This window comes from Cebus imitator, unplaced genomic scaffold, assembly GCF_001604975.1.
Source record: "Cebus imitator isolate Cc_AM_T3 unplaced genomic scaffold, Cebus_imitator-1.0 Scaffold75, whole genome shotgun sequence".
NCBI lineage: Eukaryota > Metazoa > Chordata > Mammalia > Primates > Cebidae > Cebus > Cebus imitator.
The window spans coordinates 7530310-7549841 of record NW_016107390.1 but is presented as its reverse complement, the minus strand read 5'-3'; the positions used below and the strand labels follow the sequence as shown (position 1 = coordinate 7549841).

Here is a 19532-nt window from a genome sequence, read left to right as displayed (position 1 = left end):
ACAGCAGCAGCTGGTATGGATTGAGCACCTAAGATGCGTCCCAGCTCTTGCGGGCGCTTTACGCATACATCCCCCACAACCTTCCAAATGAGTATTTCAGCTCTCCTGCTTCACCTATGAGCAAACCAAGGGAGAGGAGCTTGCCATGTGTCTGGGGTCACCGATTCAGTATGCGTGAGTTACAACCCGGAATCAAACCAAGCCATGAACCACCAGGTTTCACTCCTTTTTCAAGCTGGTCAAAATGAATAACTCCATTTCTCCTTGCCTCCATGACCTTTCTTTCTTTTTTGTTTTTTTGTTTTGTTTTGTTTTGTTTGAGACAGGTTCTCATTCTGCCACCCAGGCTGGAGTACAGTGGTGCAATCATAGCTCACTGCAGTCTCAAACTCCTGCTCAAGTGCTCCTCCCACCTCAGTCTTGCAAATAGCTAGGATGGACTACAGGTGAAAACCACCATCCCCGGATAAAATTTTTTTAAGTTTTTTTTGTTTTTGTTTTTGTTTTTAGGACACAGGATCTTGCTATGTTGCTCAGACTGGTCTCAAACTCCTGGCCTCAATAAATCCTTCCACCTAGGCCTCCCAAAGCATTGGGATTATAGGTATGAGCCACTGTGTCCAGCCAGTGACTTCCATTTTATATTACTATTTTTGGCTCCTAAGCCCATAGGTTTCAGAGATGAACAAAAGTGACCTAGTCCCTGACATTATTCAGCCACATTCAAGTTAGAGGGATGAATACTTAAAAAAAAGTTAAATAAAATATATAGTATATAAGTAGGCGATAAATATTCTAGGGGAAAAATAGGAAAAGGGAATTTGTGTGGAATGAGATGGTGATGGGGGAATTGCAGAATGCAATTTTAGGTAGGGATGTCAGAGAAAGCCTGACTGAGAGGTGATGGTTGAGCAACAACATGGAGAAGTTGAGGGAGTGGCCGGCGGCTATGAGGCGGGACGTTTCAGGCAAGGGAACAGCAGGTGCACATGTCCTAAAATAGGAGTGTGAATGGCTTGTTCCCAAAATGGAAGCAGGTCAGCTAGGCAGGGCAGCAAGCCAGGGGATGTTCACTGAGGCTGGGAGGATGAGATAACAGATTGGGAGGGAAGGGTTTATCTTAGAGATTTTAATTTTACATACTTATTGAATATCCATGGGGAGATGTTGAGGAGGTACATAGGTAGATGTCAGAGTCAGGAATGATGCCTGGAAGACATCTGGCCTCATAAATACCCATGGAAGTCATCGGTCCATACTGGGAGTGTTTAAAGCTGCAGCAGCTCAGAGAGGGAAGAAAATAACAAACTTTTGGGGAGTTTCTTTGAAGAGATGATCCATTGGGGTGGGATCCCAAGCCTTGCGTGAGAAGGTCAAGAAGCAGAAATTGAGGAAGAAGACAATGCAGGCAAAGGGACTGGCTTAGTGCAAGGACATGTAACAAGGCATAGTTTGGAATGATGAGGAAGCAGGGAGGAGTCAGTTGTGTATCTCAGGACATGACATGGAGAGGCAAGAAAGCGGGTGGGAGGAAGTGGTGATAAGGTCAGAGGAACAGACTGGAGAGCCAGATTGCTAACGTCTTTCTATGACACGCTGAGGAATTTAGTATTTGTTCTGCAACCACATGGGAGCCATTGAAGGTTTTTAAGCAGGAAAGTGACATGATCAGATGCATCATTTAGAAAAATAACTGGCAGAACACATGGACACAGGGAGGGGAGCACTACACACTGGGGTCAGTTGGGGGGAAATAGGGGAGGGATGGCAGGGGGTAGGGAGCTGGGGAGAGATAGCAAGGGGAGAAATGCCAGATGTAGGTGATGGGGAGGAAGGCAGCAAATCACACTGCCACGTGTGTACCTATGCAACAATTTTGCATGTTCTTCACATGTACCCCAAAACCTAAAATGCAATAAAATAAATAAATGGGAAAAAAAAAAGAAAAATAACTGGCAATATTGGGAAGGTTAAATTGGAGAAGAGAGAAACTTAAGTCATATACGTAATAACTTTCAACAAAGTTGAAAGTGATGATCACAAGTTATGCAAGTCAAGAGCTATGGAAAGGCTATATGTACTTTTTCATGTCAAAAAACAAAAAAAAATTTCCAAAGGGACCAATAACGGTCTTTGTTTAATGTTACTTTTTCTTATAATTTTTGATGGAGCATAATATGATATGGCTAACAGTTTTGTCTTGAAGGGCTTTCTTATCTTGACAACTTTCCTTCTAAAATTATAATTGACTTCTAAAGGTAAGTGCATTGTAAATATTCATATATTTTATCCACAGGGCTGGACCCTCAGGTGTCACTGTAATTAATCATTTCATTTAATTCTTAAATGAACTAGACTGAATCCCAGTTTGACTTAGCATATGAAAAAGAAAGTATCAATTCAGAAATGCCTTTGAATTTTCTCTCCCAGAATGACATTACCCATATAGTGCTAACCAAATGTTAGCATTTCATTGTGGAAAGCCAGTGGAGCATTCTGTCCCAATACAAGCTGTAGGTGCCAGGCATCTGTGTACCTTAATGCTGGTTGAAGGTAACTCTTCATAATTAACATGAGCTTATTTTTGGTGTTAATAGAGACTGAGTATAAAGCCTTATTTCTTGCACATTTGTTCTGTGCCAGGAACTTTCATATGAGTTTTCATATAATTTTTAAAACTCTCTGATACAAGTACAATGTGACAAGTGAAAAAACTGAACCTCAGAAAGTAAATAACCTAAGAATGAAACACATCTTATCCAAAGTGATTGTTACTCCTGTATTTACCTCTGCTTAGCTCATGAGGAGACATACTTGATGTGTGTGTAAAGCAAATTACATACCCAGGTAGAAGGGTTATGTGAATATTGTATCTCGTAGAAAGTTTAAAATACTGTTATGAAGATTTATTTATCTCATTTACAATTATCAACTCTCTTTCTTTCTGTCTCATCCCTGGTCAGGATATAGGTGTAAGTCTGAATGTTCAAAAAAATATATTTAAATAAGGGAATTTCTTTCTTCTGTTTTCCTTCCCAGGCTTAAAACCCTTACCAGATATTTGCCTTTATTACTCTGTTTCAATCCATTAACAAAATATTTGCCTAAGTTTGATGAATAATTAAAGAAATTACAAGAAAAATCAAAGTTAGCTCTTGTATCATGTAAAAATATAAATTATTTTATTTTCCCCACGTATAAGTAAACTGATTTCTGCTATTATTTTCTTATCAAGCAACTCAGTAAATATCATTCATTACATAAATATTTATTGAACTCCCACTATCTGCCAATCATTGATCCTGAGAGCTGATTAGGGAATGGTAAACAAAATCAACAAAAGTTCCTGACTTTCGATTATAAATTCAGTTCAAGTTTGTAGTAAGTCCAACTAAAGAGGTGGATCGAAATGACTCAAAGAGCAGTTTAAAGATGCAGAGAACTTCCAGTCAGGATCCTAGGAGGTTTACATGGTTTTAAAAGCTTTGCTGCGGGTTGTGATTAGAAACCTGGGAATGAGAGATTTTACTAATGCAGCAGCTGCTCACATTATTTCCCCATTAAACCTGTTCTTGCTCCTCTTTCCCTATCAAATCCCTACCTTTTGGTCAAGGATGGAAAGCAATTTGAGAAAAAATAGAGCACAGAATTCTTGCTTTGAGAATGCGTGGCTTGCTCTGCATTTCAAAAGTATTAGTAACAAAGTTTCAAACAATTTTATAAGTGAAATAATGCTTATAATTTATCAGAAACATTGATGTTTAGGCTGGGTGCGGTGGTTCACGCCTGCAATACCAGCACTTTGGGAAGCCAAGGTGGGCCGATTGCTTGAGGCCAGGCATTCGAAACCAGCCTGGCCAACATGACAAAACCCTGTCTCTACTAAATATATATATATATATAAAAATATATATATATATATATATATATACACACACACACACACACACACACACACACACACACACATATGTATGTGTGTGTATATATATATATATGTGTGTGTGTGTATATATATATATATATTTGCTTGTCATGGTGACTACATGCCTGTAATCCCAGCTACTTGGGAGGCCAAGGCATGAGAATCGCTTGAACCCTGGAAGCAGAGGTTGCAGTGAGCTGAAGTCAGGTCACTGCTCCAGCCTGGGCAACAGAGCAAGATTCTGTCTCAAAAAAAGAAATCCTGATGTTTAAACACTGTGAAAACAGGAGCAAGGAAAAGCCCTTATAATTTCAACGGACACCCTACAGATTTCACTGTCTTGCAAAATTGTACTGGATTACCAACTTTTGGGTTATTTTAAACCGCCACTTAGGAAGAATGTGTATACACACTCATTATCTGGACTAATTGAAGGTGTATATGATTAAATAACTGCTTGTTATCATTAATTCTCATTATGGGAGTCACATTCCTCATTTTTTGTTTCATTTTGGTTTTCCAAACATGACTCCTCTCTTCTTATGAACTCAGAATCTTACTGACACTTCTTATTTAACTCTCAGCCTAATCAATTTCCCATTACTGCCACACTATGGTATATTTTTTTCTCAGCCATTATTCTGGAAAAGGATAACTCATAATATCCATCTGTCTTTGACTCTTTCATTCCATAGAATTTTTAAATATACAGAGTGTTTTAGTTAATGAAATGTCTGGACAGCTGAGTAGTAAATTCTGTGCAGAAGATGATTTCTAGGTCAGAAAAATTTAAACTATGAAGTTATTAACTAGAATCAATTTGCATATATCTTGCTTTCTTGTTACCTCAATGTTAGGAAGGAAGAAAAGAAAGGCCAGGGAATATGTGATTAGTCCAAAATGGATGGATTTAATTCGCTTGATAAATATAATTAGCCCTTAAACACCAACTTCATTTAACAAGGAATAGTTTATAGAACACAAAGGAGGTTTATGCAAATTCTGGTGTGCCTCGTATTTTATGTTAGCCCTTCTCTAGATTTATACAGAGCAAGGTAATTTGACCTTCACATTGAGTGGCTAGATTTACTGATGGGAAATGATTTCTGGGGAACACCAGTCCTGCACTGATGGCTCTTTGCAAATGGGTGCTGCATGAGTATCGATACTGAAATGCTCAGGAAAGGCAGCTTCTCTTTAAGGTGCAGGTAGGGAACACCTGGGGTCTGAGCCATAGGGTCACCAGGACCACAGACTGTTTCTCACTAGTTCAGAAGGCCAGATACGTATTTACTTTTCTGCTCTCAATTGTGCCTTCCCTTTCAGTAAAATTTAGGCTAGGCACTGTTCATTAAAGAAAGACCAATCCAATCGTTATAGGTGGTCAGACTTTACTGTTTAACCCTTGACAACTTTGAAAAAGTAAATGTCAATGGGATCTTTTGTTTTCTTTTCCTTTTCGGAGACTGACTTTGTTGAGGCCACTGTGCTTGGGTGTAGTACTTCAGATAAGCCCTAAGGTGAGAGAGGAGAAGTGCTGTCCTTACCGCTTAAACTCTGAAGTACTCTTGCAAGAAGCTTAGAGGGTAGGCTGGGTGACGGTAGCTCATGCCTGTAATCCCAGCACTTTGGGAGGCCGAGGTTGGTGGATCACCTGAGGTCAGAAGTTCAAGACCAGCGTGGCCAACATGGTGAAACCCCCTCTTCACTAAAAATACAAAAAGTAGTTGAGTGTGGTGGCACGCACCTGTAATCCCAGGTGCTCAGGAGGCTGAGGCAGGAGAATCACTTGAATGCCACTGCACTCCAGCCTGGGTGACAGCATGTGACTCCATCTCAACAAAAAAGAAGTGTGGAGGGTAGCTTTGTATATTTTCTGAGCATCTGAGATTCAAGGTGCTGGAAGTCAGTTTGTGCAAGGGCAGTTTAATCACTACCAGAATTATTGTATTTGTTAAATAAGAGCTTATGTTGTAAAAGACATGAAAATGTACGTAGGATATTCTGACCTCAAAATACTTCATTTAAGATATTGAAGAAGTTGCCTGGCCAAATGGTAAGAAAACACTTGAGTTACAAGAAGTCATGTGAATATTACAGAGTAATAATACCATGGTTTTGAATCTCAGTTAAAAGTTTAGAAAGCCCCATTGCTGCTGTCTAAGAAGTAATTACTCAAAAGATTGAATTTTCATTAATTGGTAACATACTTGCACTATTACATCGTTATATGGTAAGAATCACCCATTCAGAGACACCTTTTCTTACCACTGTCTTCTGCACACCCCTTTGCTGCAGCTTCCATCTATACAGACTTTCATCAGTGCACTTGTAACTCAGCAGCAGAGCTTTCAATATACTTGATAGACCAAGTGGCCGATGATTTAATAAATGTGTGCAGAAGGAAAATGGAAAAATGATAGACGAAGAGATGTAAAAGCACTTGGAGAAAAGTACGCGAAAGGCCATAATAATAAAATGGAAAAAAAAAAAAAAAAAAAAAAAATAAAACAAAAAAAAAAAAAAAAAAAAAAAAAAAAAAAAAAGAAAAAAAAAAAAAGAAAAAAAAAAAAAAAAACCATTCAGGACCTATGGTGAATGAATGCTATAGGCAGTCTCCAGTCATACATACGATTTTAATCATATATATTTTTGTGATTTATTTAGAAGTTTCTTTGACAGCTCATGTTGCTTCCATTATTCTTCTAATTCCATTTTCATGTGAGGGCTTGTTCTTCTGGCCACTGTTAAATTAAGTTTAGCCTAAAGCTGCCTCCTCACGTATTTTACATTTGGCCTACAGTTTTCTCCACTTAGGTTATAGTGATCTGTAACCTTACAGGATACGTAAACAGACTGTAACCTACTCTTGCATTAATCACAGAGTTTTCAGCCAGTCAAAGGCGGCCAACTGTTCAGTCTTGTTCAAATAAGGCAAATGCCGAACGGTAACCAGTCCAGCTGTTTCTATACCTTAATTCCACTTTCTGTGCCTCACTTTCCTTTTCCTGTCCATAAATTATCTCTCACAATGTGGCACCATAGTCTCTACCTTTTCTGGTGTGTGGAACTGACCAGTTTGCAAATCATTCTTTCCTCAATTAAACTCTGTTAAATTTAATTTATCTAAAGTTTTTCTTTTAACACCAGTTATCTCCTGATGTATCTTTTCACTGTATCCTTAAGAAAGGAGAAAAGGAGGCCAGGGGCGGTGGCTCATGCCTGTAATCCCAGAACTTTGGGAGGTCAAGGTGGGTGGATCACTGAGCTCTGGAGTTTGAGGCCAGCCTGGCCAACATGGTGAAACTCTGTCTCTGCTAAAAATTATTATTATTTTTTAAATTAGCTGGGTATGGTGGCAGGTACCTGTAATCCCATCTACTCGGGAGGCTGAGGCAGGAGAATTGCCTGAACCCAGGAGGCAGAGGTTGCAGTGAGCCGAGATTGCACCATTGAGCTCCAGCCTGGGTGACAAGAGTGAAACTCCACCTCAAAAAAAAAAAGAAAAAAGAAAGGAGAAAGGGACTTCTTTGGGATTTCTGCCAATATCAAGATGTATGAAATAGCTTGATTAACCTTTCAAGGATGTTCACTGAAGTGCTCGCTATTCATTGTCAGTTTCTATATGCATACTTTTTGTTATTCTAGGGGAAAACAAGGGCAAAATTTCTGGGATAGGTGCCAACCACCCAGTACATTTCTACAATTTAGTTTTTTCAAAGTAAATATATAATTTACATCAGTCATCTCCAACTGACTTATACTGATGAGATAAGAAAAAGTGGGCATTGGACAGCTAAATAAAATTTACATTGTTGGGATTCTTTTTATTCAGATGCTTTTAGTTTAATTTTTTTTAGCTACTGGACATTTAGACCACTGCTAACTGACATAAGTAGCTAGTGAAACTCCAGAGAAACAAAGAATTGTCAGTTAGAAACAAAGAGCATAGGCACTAAGTCAGACAGGTGGGGATTCTCACCTCAGATCCACCAAGTTTTTCAGTTTTCTCATCTACACAACAAGAACAACAACAGGATCTACCTGATAAGATTTGTGGTGAACAAATGATTCAGGTAAAATGCATAACACTGAGTGTAATACAAACTGAGCAATTAAAAATAGAAACTATAATGGTATTACCGTCATTTTAAAGATACGTGAGAAGACGGAAAAGGGATGAAGTTTGATGAAGAGCTCATCAGGACGACATATGGGATAGCGAATGTGAAGCTCTGACGCTGTTCCACCAAAAGCTCCTTTGTAGTTCAGTGGTTCAATGAATGCATAAGTTTATGTATCGTTCACTTAATGCTCTTCAGCTAGTGTTCCAGGACAGTGACTTCATCTTCATGGGGTCGATTTCACGGTCTCTCTAATTAGTATCACTGCAGCATATACAAAAGGCAAAAGAATATGGAGGAGCAAATGTGGGGGATTTGTGGTCAGACATGGAAGTAGCAGTTGTCAGGTCCACTCCTGTCCTGATTGTACTAGGGAAAAAATCATCAGAGAGCTATTCATAATTGCAAGGGATGCTGGGAAAAAGACTGTAGATAGGCAGCCATATGTCCAGCCACTGTTCTATTTCTGTCGGAGAAGAGAGAAGGAATTTTTTCTTGAGCTGTTAATCTTCTAAGAGAGATTGCCAGAGCACACATAGGTGGTAAAGAAATTGCCTGCTTTGGGAGCATATGAGCCAACTATAGTTTCTAGTTTTGTGGGGTTTTTTTTCTTTTATTTAATTAGTGGAAATAAATAGCTTGCAATATCGCTTCCAGTTCTCAATGCTATAGAATTAGATAATATTAACTTGTTAGCAAAATACCACCTTGAATAAATATTTTCCCCAATTGAAAAATTATAGGATACAAAAATATAGGATAAGTACCATGTGGATTTACTTTTTGATTTTCCTTTTCAAATGTGAATAATATCAGGTGGTGACAAACAACTGCCATATTTATTCATTTAAACATTTAAAAAACAGAATACTCCAATAAAGCTAGTTTTTCTAATATGGAAAATCCTGAAATTACTCTGAAATATGATCATTATTTTATTTTTAACATTTTTTCATCAGACTTAAGCTATGGATTCAAACATCAGAAACTAAACAGAAAAGAAGAATTAGGGTCAGGGTTAAAATGATTAACCTTTCATATCCTGGTAAAGAAAAGGTGAAGCTTCAATATATATGTCATGTTTATTGATATTTAAATAGAAGAAGATAGGCCATTTTTTAATTTCTCTTTGAGGCCGGACAGTATTTGTTTGAAAGAACTATTTCGATAATCTGCCTCAGGTACAGGGCAAGACTGCAAATACGTAAACTACTATGCATAAGATTAAAATAATTTATATGCTTTCTGAAATCTATTATAGTGAGCACACGAATCCCTATCAAAGAGATTAGCACCTAGGATGACTTCAGGTCAAAGGTATAGATAGATCATTATAACTTTCTGAAGACAAGAATTATGTCTCTGTTTTTCAGAAGCATATAACCCTATTGATCTAGAGTTATACCTAGTATTAATAGTATATTAGTCCATTCTCACACTGCTATAAAGAACTACCCAAGACTTGGTAATTTATGAAGAAAAGAGGCTTAATTGACTCACAGTTCTGGAGACTATACAGGAAGCATTGCTGAAAGGCCCCAGGAAACTTACGATCATGGCAGAAGGTGAAGGGGAAGCAGGTATAGCTTCACATGGCTGGCAGGAGAGAGAGAGCGATAAGGGGGAAGTGCCACACACACTTTATGACTGTCAGATCTCGTGAGAACTTACTCACTATTACAAGAACAGCAAGGAAGAAATCCACCCCCATGATTCAATCACCTCCCACCAGCTCCCTTCCCCAATACTGGCAATTACAATTCAGCATGAGATTTGCCTGAAGACACAGAGCCAAACCATATCAGATAGTAAGTCATATCTTGTTGACTGAATTAATGCAGAAGTCTTAGCATGAGAGGGGCCTTGGCTGAATCCTGGGTTATATTAGCAAGAAGTATATTGGGAAGCTGTTATTTAGCAAATGACCATAGTTGCTACAAAGACAACAGTGAATATTTCCTAAGAAATTATTTAAATATATTTTTCTACAGAGTAAGAAAAGCAATTTCATACAAGTAAACAGTGTCCTCTGTTAACCCTTCCAACATCATCAATCGTGTGTGACAGAGCTGATTTCTGTTTGTTTGTAGAAGTCTCTGATGGTAGGGTAGAGGCTTTGCTATATTCATTCGTTTACTTGTTGTTTAATATTTACTTATGCCAGACATTGTGCTTAGCATTGTGATTATAGTTACAAGCAAAAGGGACAAGGATCCTGCCATAGTTTAGGGCTTTAGTTTAAAGGCAAATACGATCACCAGCCCTTAAGTATGTGCAGACTATTTAACCAGAGACTACAAGCAAACGTTTTTCAATTTCAGTGCCTGCCTTAAAAGAGCTTATAGTTTTAAGGCAAATGCAATCACCAGCCTTTAAGTATATGCAGACTATTTAACAGAGACTACAAGCAAACATTTTCAATTTCAGTATCTGGGTCAGAGGAAATGTATCTTATAACAATTATAAAGTATAAATATTTTTGTTCCGCATGAACAAATAATCTGGAACCTAAACATCTTTTGCATATTGACCCAGCAATTATTTAATGAGATTTGTTATCAGTGCTAGCTCTATTTCAACCTGTGTGTTGTCATTCGGTGTTGGTGGTGGTTGTTTCCAAAGACATTTCAGCAGATCTTCTAAAATGGTACTTCACTGAGGACAATACCATCCTTCCAGAAGGCATTTGTAAAGTTATCAGAATGTTTTTGGTTCTCTCAATGACTTGGGACACTGGGCAGAGGTCAGGATTCCCAGACACTCTACAGTAAACAAAGCTTAGTCAGTCATGCAGAGGATTGTTCTCTGCAGAATGTCTTCAGCACCACATTGGGAAGGTTTGGGAGATGTCAAGTTATTTTACTCCCTATCAGTGATCCAAAGGTCCTGCTGTAGATATGTAAGTATATATAAAAGGTAGTCCACTCACACTATGGGGCTCAGGACCCAAAGAACCCTACCAGAATCTGTGGGAACTAGTGCTGTGTGCAGAGTGGAGCTGTGACCCTTGGGTTACCCCGACCTAACCAAGAGTGAGGAAGAAAAAACTTCAAATTCATGAGTTACCACCTAGTCCTCTAGAGGCTAAAGGAGGCACAAGGTGGGATGGAAGATTTTCTTCCATAATTTGTCTTATTGTGAAAAAAAATGCACAAGCTAATTCTCGTGTTAAGGTCATTAATTAATTTTAAATATATAGACCCTAAGCTGTCCTATCTTGTCGTAAAGGAATTAGGCATTGGATTAAGGGACTTTTCTGTTTCATTAAAGATTACAAGAGCTTTCCTATTTTACTGAGGTAGAATTCTTTTTAATTCTACTGAGATTTATCCTTTCTTTGTTCTCTTAAAATTGAATCCAAACCATACCCTCACCAATGCTTCTATTACCCAGGTTAAAGATTCCAGAGAACTCCATTCTCCTGTTTTTTAAAGGGAATCTGTCCAAAACCATCAGGGATGTTGTGATCAACATTCTGAAAGTTTTACTTGCCTGAAGTATGTCAGGCAGCTCCCGGTTGAATTTTGTAAACCATTGTGTTCCATTTGACTAACACAATAAAACTTCACTTATCAGGAAGTGAGTTAACTGTAAACCTCAAATATCTAGGGCATAGTAACCCCAAGCAACAAAGTTCCTGATTTTTATGCCAATAATGGAAAACCTTCAGACTACCCTCAAAGTCCATTTATTACTAATTTACATACAATTCCAAGAAACTTGTTTATCTAGTTTTCTAGCTCACAACAGAAAATGAGCAGTGAGAGATTTATTTAGTTCAAATTGACCACAAAAGGAGACTGCCTATAACCTAGCAAGGAAAAAGTACAGAAAAAAAGCATGATCACTCTTTCTTTTTTAAGAATATCTTGTTCCGTAATAAAACCATCTAGATGAGGCAGTTGTATGTGGACTTCATTCCAGAAATCCACCTTTAAAAGTGGAAATATTCAAAGCAGAAAGTAACATTCTCTAGTTTCCTAAGCTTCCCCATCAAGTGATATATGTCCTTCTGACCTACAGATTTCTTGGTATTGTATGTATTATGGCAAAGCCTGCAATTACTTTTGTATCAACTTGATTTCCTTATGTGCATTTGGATCCATAATCATTCAATCTCATAATAACATACAGAGTCAGGCTGGTTCATTAACTTCTCAACACTCATTGCAGTGATGAAAGGAGCCTCTCCTTGTCTGTCTGTACTAGGATGAATAAAGGCGACTGAAGAATTTGACTGAAACTCAATGCTACCAAAATAAAAAACAGCTGTTCCATAATAATTAAAACTTGTATAACAGATCATTATCTGTCTATTAATAACTCTTAGGTTAATATAATTGCATTTGTATTTGTGGAGTAGAATTCTACCTACCAATTTATTTCAGGGAGATGTTAATAGATGTTGATAACATAACATGCGTAGCCCTAAACTACTTGTATGTACTGGACTACTATTATTCTAATACCCAATGTCTAATAAGGAAGAAAAATATAATCATTGCTGAAATAATGATAAACAATGAAGATACTCCAAAAGAATGAACCGGGCGCTGTAAGTACAAAAACTGGTGGAGAGAAATGGCTGACCTGTTTTCTATATGTGAAGTTTTGAGTTACAGAACCATCAAGTTCTATAACTAAATTTTGATGCCCAGAGTTGACAGCATAGGTAAACTGTTCACTTTCCACAATGCTGCCTATTCTCATATTATTCATTTCTGAGTTTTTTAATGTAGCATTTTCATGTAATAATTTAGCATAATGCTTTGCATAATAATTTTGCACAGAGGTATATTTTTAGACTGTTTATATTTAGTTTCTAAGGGAATTCTGAGATGTATGCTATTGTTTGAGATTTTAAGCATTAGACAAGTGACTTGTGATCATTGAAGAGTTTTATCTATACGCCATTTAATGGAATTTAAAATAGACCACATATCTTGCTGTCGCCTCAAATTTTTCACTTGACAATAAAATTACCATTTTTCTCTCACATGACATTGTGAATATGATTTGTAAAAGACTTTGAGAATTTCAAGACAAATGTATGAAAGGTTTTTACCGTTGTTGCAATTTATATCCTTCCTCCGTGAAATAGTTTCAAATTAATATTTATCCCAAACTTCATTTAGTTGTTAATTCAAGGAGTGCGATACTGAAAAATCAACTCTTTACATTTCTTATCCTGTTTTATTAATGAATGTGTATTACATCTCCATCCAGTATACACAGCCTATATTAAAGTTACTATAGAAAAGGCATCCTTATTAAGAATGTCTGAATGGTGTATTTTTTTATGCACTTGCCAGTAGCTATGTAGGGTAGAAGTTCAATAAAAGCTATCCATTTCAATCCTGTGCCTTCCTTACTTTAATGCTCAATAAACACTTGGTAAATGAATGTTGAATGTTAATGCATTCTGTTTGCCCATCTCCTGAAAGAGACAGAAGAACGTAGGTACCTTAATAAAGCAGCAGTAGCTCAAGCACTTAATCCTGGTTGTATGAAGATATTTAAAGGCAACTCACTCTTCTTGAGTTGCTCTAGGTTAGATACAGTCAGTCAATTGCAAACACCTTATGTGTGGTTAAGAAATCCAAGCTATTTCATGTAATTAAGGAATTCCCAGTACTGCCAAAGAAAATAATGCTAGCTCGCTCTTGGTGTTTGTTGTATAAATAATAAGAACAGGTATTGGTGTATAACACTGAATATCTTATACAACTCGCCTACACTTAGTAGGGATACTTAAAACTGCCCACTGAGGCTGGGGGTAGGGAAAAGCTTGTCTTGATGTAACAAAATACTTTCAAAGAATTATAGCTCCTGAAACTTTCAATAAATGTCTCAAAATATTAATTAGGTTAGAACCTTTCATACCTAGGATTTTTAATACTTGTGTAGTAAGTGGTGGGCAAATGATACATTTTGTTCATCTTCATATTTCCACAGCATTTTGCTCAGTGCTTGCATGTAGCAGGTCTTCATTAGTGCAACTTGAATGAGTCAGTGAATGGTAAGTTACATGTACCCCTTCCCCACCCCAACAAACAAGGTGCTATGTAATCATTGTAATGATATTGTACGAGAAGCAGCACATTTACATGAAAATGGTTGGCAATTGCTTATTGGCATATGAAGATATTAATAGCATATATGTAAATGATTCCAGATTTATACAACTTTTTGGGAGTCTTCTTCATGCTTTATAATTTTTGAGCTAACTGAAATTGTTAAATGCTTGAATGCTCACAGTTTTTAAAAAGAATTGGCTCATTTATTAAAATCGGTTCTGCTTCAAATTGCCTTGACTATTAAAATCAATTTTTCAAAGGAAAGATTATTTTTTTATCTTACACTTATAGGATATTTTTCCCTTTTAGGAAAACCCTTTGTTGACAGAGACTACTATGCTTTTTGGTAAATTATTGCAGCTTTTGAGGAATTTCAAAAGTGCACAAGTTGGTTTCATAGATATTCATGTAGTAGAGCTTGGACTATCACAGAAATGTAAGTGGTGTGATTTCTAATCCTCATGCATCTGGTTATCTGAGGCCTCCTGCCAGGAAATATGAAGCCCAACGCTTCTTTTGTAAGAAGTAAGAGAANCAGTGGTGTGATTTCTAATCCTCATGCATCTGGTTATCTGAGGCCTCCTGCCAGGAAATATGAAGCCCAACGCTTCTTTTGTAAGAAGTAAGAGAATCAGCAGCACAGATTGTCTTATAATCAGGTACTTGATGCTTAAATTTTTAGATATTTCCACAGTGTTGGAAGTCAAGCATTCAGGTTTATTAAAAGGCTCCATACCTACATCAAAAAAGCAGGGATGAAAGACCAATCAGAGCTTGAGCATTTTCCCCTCTGAGCTTCATGGTTTCTTTTTTGAGAGGCTTATCCAGAATGTCTGCACGCTTTAACAGAGATGAAACTCACATTTGAATATATATGCATATACACCTTTGGCAGAATTTTATCTCAATAGAAAATATGTTATTTTGAAAAACAAACTCTTTAGTGTATTATCTATCAAATTTTACCTAGGACTTTGTTTTATATTAACTTATCAAAATGGAAGTGAGGATGAATATGAGTACCCTAAACTTTTGTAAAAGGAACTGCGGCAAAGGAAATCACAGCTTTTTTGGCCAAACAAATCTTGGCCCTATAACCACAAAACAAAAGAGGCTGGAGAATTAAACTGCAGTATTATCCAGCCTTATCCCCCAAAAGAAACAGCACTAGCTATGTCTTTTTAGATATCTAAATTTGTTCTTCAGTTTGTGTATAAAAATAGCAAAAAAATAAAAAATGTTGCTTTTTAAAATTTGTTTTAAAATAAACTGTAAATTATGAGATTTTGAAATTAAAAAACAGGTTTGGTCATGCCAAGTTTTGCCCATTTTTACACCGCCAGAAAGGTACCGGGCAAAGAAGTCCAGCCCCTGCTCTTTCTACTGGAATAAAATTTTGAGTGCTTAGTTAATTAAGGAGTAAGGTCGTTATTTTTTAAAGCACCTAGAGAAGCTTCGTTGAATCATCTGGAATCCACTTCTAAGATGTATCCTCTAATGTCTTTTGAGATATCAAATACTTTTATTTGAAATAATTTTATAATTATTTTTCTCTCCAAACTTTGTCTCCATAGTGGGTTCTCTCTTCTTGATTTAGAACAAGATTTCTAAAATACTGGGCATCGTATCATCCCATGTTAAACATCATCACTGAAGTCTGCACTTTGTCTGAAAAAGAAAATAGTTTATGGTAGCACGACAGTCAAGGGCTTCTTTGATCGACCACTAACCTGCCTTTTCACCTCACGACCAGCTTTGCCTCTTGGTTTACTCTTTTGCGTGGTCTTCCTTCCTTGTCTATTCCTGGGCTTTTCCCACCTACACACTGTTTCTTACACTAGTCCCTCTCCCCTCATTGAGCACTTCTCTTTTTTTACTTTTGTATTTACAAGATATTTTCTCTGGCTCTGAGCTCCAGGTCGATTTGTTATTTCTTTCCTTTGAGTCCTCTAAAGGGGCCTCTCTGCTCATGTGTGGTTTGCATTGTCTCTGACCGGAATTCGGCTGTCATTCTTACCTTGATGCCGCTGTTCATAATTTGATTTTTTTTCTCTGATCGCTTTGAAGATTTTGTTTTTATCACTGGTTTAAGCAGTTTCGTTATGACGGTCCTTGGTCTGGTTTTCTTCATTTCTTGTGCTTGGCATTTGTCAAGCTTCTTGAATCTATGGGTTTACAGTTTCCATCAGATTTGGAAATTTTTCAGATGTTCGTTTGTCTTCAAATATTTTATCTGTTTTCCCCTCCCCTCACCCAAACCCCTACTGCTTCTGAGATTCCAATTATCTTTTTATTTAGCCATCTGATATTGTTCCTCTGCTCACCTTTTTTTTTTTTAAGGCTTTTTCATTTTTTTCTGGTCTTTTTTCTCCCTAGTTTCTTTCAGATGGTTAATATCTCTATATACCTCACTAATCTTTTCTTCAGCAGTTTCAAAATATTCTATTAATCCCAGATAGTGTATTTTTTATTTCGGACATTGCGTCTTTTATCTCTAGAAATTTGATTTGGTTCTTTTTATGCTTTCCATGATTCTCCTCATCATGTTCAGGTTTTCCTTTTCCTTCTTCAACATAGAAAGAGATTGTGTGTGTGTATGTATAAGCTCTTTTAATGTCCTTGTCTACAAATGATATCATCTATATCATATCTGGGTCCATTTATACTGATTGATATTTTTTCCTCTTTATTTGTTGTATGTTTCTGCTTTGTTTACATGTCTAAGGATTCTTTTATTTGATACCAGGTATTCTGAGTTGCTGGGGACATCACTGGGTCCTAGATTTTCCGTATTCCTCTAAAATGTTTTATCTTTTGGGGATGCAGTCAAATTGGAAGCAGTTCAGTCTTTTCTAGGCTTGCTTTTAAACTATGTTAGGAAGAACTAAAAGTGCCTACTCTGACACTACTACTGAGGCAATATGCTTCAGAGTGCTCAGCCAAATGCCTCATGTGTTACGAGGCCTTTTCACTCTGGCTGGTGGAAATACAAACTCCATCTGGCCTGGGTGCTCTGCGGATTGCTCCTGCCACGTCTTTCCAGTGGGCCTGTCCCTGGACGCAGGTGGATTTCTCACACAGTGGCATTGATCATTTACACCTGACTGATGTCTGGAATTCTCTCTCTTCGCCGCTTTCGTCTCTTTGGTAGTCTGCCCTACTGACTCTAGCCACCTGAGCCTCCTGGAATTCGCAATTTAATCTCTCAAATTCAGCAAGAGCCTGGACTCTGTTTGAATGTCCCTTCCCTGCACTGCAGCCTGGAAGCTCTCTCCTGGGAGTATACTGGAATGATCCTGGGTTCCCTTTGCCTGATTGCCTTTTCTTGGAGATCACTGTCATGCATTGCCTGTTGCCCAGGGTCTGAAAACCATTGTTTCATCTGTTTTATCCAGTTTTGTAGTTGAGGCAGGAGGGTAAACTCAATTCTTTAACTCTGTCATGGCCAGAGCAGAAATCTAACTTACACTTTTCATCTCCTTTAATACTAGTTCAACGATCACATCCCTAGCCAAAGTTTGTGGATCCCTCTTCTTCCTGAGAGAATTGATTGTGACTTCATCTGCAGTTTTGCAGTCTTTCACTTTCTCTAGCATCATTATAAAACATCTGTGTTCTATGTTGAGAGGTTTATAACTTGCCTCTCAATAAATCATGAACTTTCTGAGAGCAGATTTTATGGCACACCCTTTTTGAAATCCACCGTTGCATAGAACAAAGTGTGTGGTATATAAATGGTCCTTAATAAAGGTCAGTTGAATGAATGGACCGAGTGTCTCCAAGTGTATTTATAACATGTTCATATTAATGTGTGAGAATTGGGCTTGTGTTTAACATTGCAGATAAATACATATGCCTGTATTTGCTTTCACTTTGCTTTACCCCCTGTCATTTTCTGTATAATTTTACTAGTGGCAAAAATGAGGAAATAATGAGAATGTTCATTAAATTTGTAGACGATAATAAAATCCAAAGGGAATCATAATCTCAAAATATAAGATTAGAGCTAATTATGCCCTTGACAAGTAGGACGATCACATAGAAAGCAAGTAAAATTAAAGGAAACTCAAGGTATTTAGTTTTAAAAGGAAACGAAGCCACATGTCATGATAAAAATGGCTGGATTCAAATAAGATTGTAGGAGCCATAGTGAATCACAAGTTAAAAATGAGTTGAAAATGAAATTTCCTGTTGTTATAAGATGCTGTGTAAGAATGGCAGAGTATAATTGTCCATTTATAGTCATAATTGAAAACTATTATAAAATTCTGTGGCATTTTTGAGGTCCATTTTTATTTTAAGAGCACCAGAAAATATACGGTTTTAAGAAGAACCCTACTAAAACGCTGCAAAAAAAAAAAAAAAGGAAATTGTATTCCCTTTTTCCCTTTTGCTTTGTTTTTCTGGAAGAACAAGGTGCATACATAGAAAACTATCATGTTTTAACAAAGAAAACATTCAAACCAAAAAGAACAACCACTGCCTTAAACTGAAACAGAAGCCTTGGTATTGGGGTCCATCAATGAAAAACATGACAAATGACAATTAACAATCACTAGATTTCCAATGGGCGCTGTACTGCTTTTGAGACATGCAAAGAATACCTAGCATGCAGATAGCTCCTTTGACTTTTCAATGTGTCATGAATATATCATATCATTTAAACCTCACAGCTATTCTGTGAAATGCTATTTCTGTTGCACAGATGATAAAATTGAGTAGTCTCAGAGAAAGGAACTTTTCTTTCAAGTCAGGTAGCTAATTAACCACATCACCTAGACAAATATAGAGCTCTCTACAATACTATGTAGAAAAAACAGTAATCCCACATGCATGATATAGGCCAAAGTGCTATGAAATGGGAGGCAGTAAATATTATTGTCTGTGATCTGGAGGTCAGCCCCCGCCCCAGAAAAAGTGCTGCTCTGAACCCCTATGAGTTATTTCAGTATTCAGGAAGAAAGGACTCAATTATTTTTCACATTCTGGCACTGGGAATATAAAAGACGAACAATTTAAGACCTTTTCTCTCAGTGGAGCTTTGATCTCATTAAGTCTTTGGGGGACTGGCCAGACATGGTGACTCATCCCTGTAATCCCAGACCTTTGGGAGGCCTAAGAAGGAGGATCAGCTGGGCATGGTGGCTTACGCCTGTAATCCCAGCACTTTGGGAGGCTGAGGCAGGCAGATCATGGGTTCAAGAGATTGAGACCACCCTGGCCAACATGGTAAAACCCCATCTCTACTAAAAATATAAAAACCAGCTGGGCATGTTGGCATGTACCTGTAGTCCCAGCTACTCAAGAGACTGAGGCAGGAGAATCGCTCGAACCCGGGAGGCAGAGGTTGCAGTGAGCTCAGATTGTGCCTCTGCACTTCAGCCTGGGTGATAGAGTGAGACTCCA

General features: G+C 37.5%; 1 protein-coding gene across 4 annotated transcripts in view; it reads left to right on the top strand.

Annotated features, from left to right (window-relative positions):
- Positions 1-19532, top strand: part of CHRM3 (cholinergic receptor muscarinic 3) — a 289205-nt gene that overhangs the window by 108944 nt on the left and 160729 nt on the right. The window lies entirely within an intron of this gene.